Source organism: Nyctereutes procyonoides, unplaced genomic scaffold, assembly GCF_905146905.1.
Source record: "Nyctereutes procyonoides isolate TBG_1078 unplaced genomic scaffold, NYPRO_anot_genome, whole genome shotgun sequence".
In the NCBI taxonomy this organism is placed as follows: domain Eukaryota; kingdom Metazoa; phylum Chordata; class Mammalia; order Carnivora; family Canidae; genus Nyctereutes; species Nyctereutes procyonoides.
The window spans coordinates 453,641-459,640 of record NW_026575124.1 but is presented as its reverse complement, the minus strand read 5'-3'; positions in this window follow the sequence as shown (position 1 = coordinate 459,640).

Genomic DNA, 6,000 nt, shown 5'->3' with positions numbered 1-6,000 from the left:
CTTCCCTTTGTCCAACCCTGGCATCTTTTTCCTCTCGCCGACCCTCTCCCTCCACCCAGGGCTCCGCTGTCCCCACCCCACCCGGGATGGGGCTGGGGGGGGGACTCACTTCTCTGATGGAAACTCCCAGATCACTCTGTCACCCCCAGTCGGTCTCTTCCTTCTTTGCCCCCCACCCCACCCCCGCTGGCTCTTCCCACTGCCCCGGCGCACTCCCCCCACCCCCCATTCCGGGCAAGGGCTGAGTCAGCCTGGGTAAATTTAGCCGCCAGTCGGCGGGGGCTTCGCCCAGACTCAGTCGCCAGGCCCCGCCTCTGCCCCCATCCCTAGGAGTCACTCCAGCTCTGGCTCAGCGTCCAGTCCCGATCTCAAGCCACTTAGGAGTTTGGTCTTCAGGTATCTCAGTGTCACTCCCTCCCCGCCCCGGAGAGACCAGGCGGGTCAGGACCGGGTAGGAGATCAGGGCAGTTTGGGAGGTCGCTGGGCTGGCCCCTGCACTTGGGGCAGGGTGACCTCGGTTCAGTGTGTGTGTGTGGGGGGTCTCTTTGGACGTCTGAACCTGAGGGGAGAGCACTGATCAGAATTACCCTGGAGAGTCCATCCCGGAACCTGCCTGGGACACCCAATGTCGGGTTTCAAGTTAGCTCTTGCTGGAGGGAGGAGGTCGGAGACCAAAGTTCCCTGAGGTCTGTCTTTCGCCTGCAAGTCTAACTGTGACTGTTCTAACTACTGAGCATTTATTGACCCCCGAAGAGGAAGCAGGCATCCGGCTGGGCTCCAAGAAAGAGATGAGTGAGGCCTGCCTGCAGTGGGGTGAAAACGCAAACACACACATAGGGATGCCCGGGTGGCTCAGTGGTTGAGCCTCTGCCTTAGGCTCAGGGCGGGATCCCCACATCGGGCTCCCCGCAGGGAGCCTGCTTCTCCCTCTGCCTACTTCTCTGCCTTTAGGTGTCTCTCATGAATAAATAAATCTGAAAAGAAAAAAAAGAAAAGAAAAGAACACACATAATGCCAAGAGTGAGCAGCCAGCAGTATTATAAAGAGTCAAGCAAAGGAGACTGTATAGATTTTACAAGATCAGGAAATGCACCATGAAGGAGGTGGCGTCTATGATAGAATTTGGGGAAAAGAGTTCCAAGTAGAGGGAAGAGCCAAAATAGAGGTATGGATGTGGGGAGACAGGGTATGTGTAGGAAATTGCCAACCGGTCTGGTGAGACAGGAGTTGAGGGCACATTGGGAGGAGTTGTGGAAGATAAAGGCAGGAGTGAAACTGGGGGCAGGCTGGGGTGAGCCCAGCCCCCAAAGGAGCGTGTGCCTCCGGCCTCTGGGCTTGAGAAGAGAATGGACTTCAGGCCAGGAGGGAGACTGAGGAAGGCCAGGGCAGTGCTGAGAGCATCTGCCCGGACTTTGCTCCTGCCTGGGGGGCTCCAGGCTCCAGGCTGGTAGACGGGGGTGAGCCCGTGGGACAGCAGAGGGGCCAGCCCTTGAAGGTAGACTCCACCCCACTGCCAAAGCCTCTTTGAGGCTGAATACACAGGAGGTCAGTTTCTAAGAGCTCACCCACACTCCCACACTCCTGCCATTATCGGAGAAATAGGGTCGCGTTGTGTTTGCAGCATGGACTCTGGGGCCTGGCAGCATGGGTGGAGATCTTGCTCTGCCTCACACTAGCTGTGTGACCTCCGGCAAGTTACTCAATCTCTCTGTGTCCCGGTGTCCTCAGAGGATGGGTTTGGTTTTTTTAAGATTTTATTTATTTATTCATGAGACACACACACACAGAGAGACAGAGAGAGAGAGAGAGAGAGAGAGAGAGAGAGAGAGAGAGAGAGAGAGAGGCAGAGACACAGGCAGAGGGAGAAGCAGGCTCCATGCAGGGAGCCCGATGTGGGACTCGATCCTGGGACTCCAGGATCATGCCCTGGGCCGAAGGCAGGCACTAAACCACTGAGCCACCCAGGGATCCCCTGGGATGGTGTTTTTAATAATGCTTTTCTTCTTCTTTTTTAAAGATTTTATTTATTTGTTCATGAGAGACACAGAGAGGCAGAGACAGGCAGGAGAAGCAGGCTCCCTGCGGGGAGCCTGATGTGGAACCTCATCCCAGGACCCCGGGATCTTACCCTGAGCCAAAGGCAGACAGACACTCAACGACTGAGCCACCCGGGGAACCCCAAGAGTGCTTTCTTCAGAGGCTTGTTGGGAGGATTAAATGATTCAATATGAAAAGCACTTAGAGCAATGCCTGCTACATAATACGTGATATATGAGTAGTAGAGTCTGATTATTTCCCTCTAGAGCTATCTCCTTGGTATTGGGGGTATAAGAACAGGAGGGTGGGGAAGAGAGGAGTAGGCATTGGGGAAGAGGAGGAACACGCAGCTCAGGCCAGGTCAAGAGGAGAAGGGAGCCCTGGGGTGGAGACACAGTCCCTTGAGTGGGTGAATGATGTACAGGGAGCGTTTGGGTGGTTAGGGTGGCAAGACAACACACCCTGCTTCCCCAGGACTTCCTTCATCTTTGCCTAAGGGTGGAGTTGGTACTGGGTGTTAAAGATCTGGGGAGAAAGACAGAGAGAAGGGAGGAGGGACTGCAGGTCTGGGGGCCAGCCCTTTGGAGAGCCATATCTCAGACTGGCCCCGCATGGCACTGTGGGTGGGAGGCTGGAAGCTCCCTGCTGTGAAAATGACTTCTAAATCTGGCTGTGTCTGCCAGCTGGCCAGCCTTGAGACGGAGGCCACAACCACCCCCAACCTTGGGACAGCCTCATAGGTCAGGTGTAGGGACAGCAGACGCATGAGGGCGTGGTCAGGTTGGGGCAGCAGCCCTCAGGTTAGCACAGGCGATTACCCTCCCAACAGCCAGGTTCTTCCCAGGGAGGCCCTTTTCTGTCCCAAATGGGGCCCAGTTAATATGGCCTTAGAAGACCTAAGGGCCCCCTCTCCTTTCAGACTCTCAGGACCTCCCCGGGACTTCCCTAGATCTGCTACAAATGGGTAACACAGAACCAGGCCATAACTCTGGGACTTTAGGGGATTCAGGGTCAAGAGTGTGTATATGGGATGTGAGGAGTAGAGGACCAGAGAGATGGCTGGGCATGAGTACCTAGGGAGTGTGCAAAGTGTGTCTGCAGAGAAGGGTGGGCATTTACTCAGTTATTCATTTGTTCATTCCTTCATTAAACTTGTATGCCAGGCCCTACAGGGAGACTCAGGAGACTTGGGCAGGGTTCCTGTTTCCAGGGAGCTTCCAACCTAGGGTGTGTGAGAGACAGGGGAAGGGGTATAGGAAAGGAAACCCACAAAATCATTCAGTGCAGGCTGTACAACATAGTATATGTTAATGAAGGCATTCCTAAGGATCCAAGCAAGCATGAAAGAAGGAGCAGTTCCCTGGCTGTGACTTCCGGGGAGCGGGAGATGAGTCACTGAGGGTGCATTTGTCAGTGAAGGAAGGCTCAGTCTGGATATGCTCTCTCCTCATCTGCATGTCTTGGCATGGAGTGGGCTTCCTCCCCTGAAGCCCCTGACACTACATAGCTTTTGATGAATCCTTCTAAAGAAGAGTTGCTTCATCCATCCATCTATCCATCCCTGCACCCATCCTTTTGTTCATCCATGCATGCCTGCATCCACCTATACATCTCACCTGTCCATTTATCCATCCATCTACCAATCCCTCTGTCATGCATCTGTCCATCTATCGTCCATTCGTTCATCCATTAAAAAAAAAAGGTTTTCTTTATTTATTCGTGAAAGACACCAAGAGGCAGAGGCACAGGCAGAGGGAGAAGCAGACTCTCTGCAGGGAGCCTGATTAATCCCAGGACCCCAGGATCAGGACCGAGCCAAAGGTAGACACTCACTCAACCACGGAGCCACCGAGGTGCCCTCGTCCATCCATTTATTCATCCATTCATCTCTTTCCTCTCTAAATAATGACACAGGATGTGCCTAGCTCGGTGTTGCAAGGAATGCAACATGCACTGAGATGGGCACAGCCCAGAGCCCGTGTTCTCAGGAAGGGAGAAGCCTAGAAGGAAGGTAAGTCATGTTCGCAGATAACCCTCCGCGGGACAGCCAGCCTGTGCTGTTATCGAAAGCCCTGCCAAGGAGCTGCTTCAGGAAGCAAGGCCCCTTTGCCAAGGGAAATTAGAAGAGCTTAAGGGAGGGAGGGACATTCCAGATGGGTTTCAAGAGGGGGAGATGGGGAAGGGGTGCGTTCCAGGGCGTGGGCAAAGGTAGAGAGGTGGGAAAGCACAAAGCCTTCACAGGGAACAGAGGGCCGGGGGAACCAGAGGTGCAGGGATCCTGGAATGATGTGTGTGAGCCAGATCATGAAGTGGCTCTGGAAAGTGAGGATAAACGCCTGAGCTTTAAAGAAAGGAACTGAGGAGGAGGAGGAGAGGAGCAGAGTTTTTGAGCCGTGAATGTCCCACTTGCCTCCTCAACACCTATATCATCTTTTTCTCTGCTGCTTGGCTGTGACCTTCGGTGGCCTTCTTGGAAGGAACAACAAGGCCACCGTCGTGGAATCCTTTGCTGGACCACGAGCTATTCAAGGGTAGCACCTTGGGTTTAGCTCTGTATCCCCTACGAGCTTGGCCTGGAGCAGGCTCCCAGGGAATGCTGGCAGAAGGTAGGAGCAAATGGTAAAGCCGTGTAACAGGAACACTGGCACAGCAGTTCAGCCCCAAACACATAGGAGGAGAGGGGGTGCTGCCTCGTGCTCCCCCCCCCAACATGGGGAATAACCCCGCTTTCTTCGCTGGAGCCTCTCCAGGAGCTCTTCCAAGACGCACCACAAGGTGGCGCTGTTCCAACTGCAGCGCTGCGTTCCGTCAAGGTCCTTAAAATGTTTGCAGTTGGAGGACTGCCCGTTCAAGAACTGTCCCTGGATGGTCTAGACATTTCCTTCCAGCAAGTGCTGAGACAGAATAAAAAGGCTAAGGGCAGCTATGAAAAAGAAGAGCCGACAGACCCCCAGCTCCAATGTGGGAACTGGCCTCACCTATGCATCCACTCCCTCGGTTGTACCTACTGTGTGTCAGGTAGTGTTAGGCTCTTGGAAAAACAACAGTCACCAAGATATGGTCCCTGTCCTCCAGGAGTTCAACATCTAGTCTTAATCAAAAACCAAATCTTCTTTTGTTATCTTTCTCTCTTTTTCTTTTACACACACACACACACACACACACACACACACACACACACAGGTCCTCCAGGCCAATCCCCTTGACCTGGGAAGCCAGCTCCACATGAAACCTACTCTTTGATGCCGCTTATCCCTCCAAGTCCAAGTTTCTTCCTAAGGCTGGGGCATGGCCACATTAGTGTGACCCTGGATGTTCCTTTCTGGGAGGACTCCCTTCAACCTTTCTGAGCTCCCTCCCAACCTTCCGCATCATATCCATAGCCACCAGCTCTGGAGGCTCTAGGGACCTCCTGAGAGTATACTTGGTATGGATGAGGGCTTCCCAATACTCTAGAACTCTGGAGACTAAGGAACATGAAGGTGGATCCACAAAAAGGCCCTATGAGACTCTGGTGTCACTATCCCAGAGATGAGGAATTGGAGAGTCCAGAAAACCAAAATCTCAGAAACATGGCCCTCTGTGGCCTGGGGGCCCTGCTGGCCAAACCTGTCCCCAGACAGGCTACCTTCCTTTTCTCGTCTACCAGGCTTCTTCCTAGCTGCAACTCCATAGTGGTGGCTGTGGAAGCCACTGGTTGGGAGGTGAAGCATCGTGGGACATTGTCCACTTTCCCAACATGCTCCAGGGCCCAACTTAGCCCTTGGCGGGTTTGGGAGAAGAGAGGAGGGAGGGTTGGTGCTGAGAGTGGGAGCCAGGCCCATCGAGGTCCCGGGAGTGAATGCCGCATTGTTGGCCAGGCCAGAGTCACAGATAATTACCTCAATTAGTGACAATGGGAGAGTAATAAATACAGGCTTAGTGTCTCCTACCCCACCAGGGCTCCGAAGATTAATCCAGGCT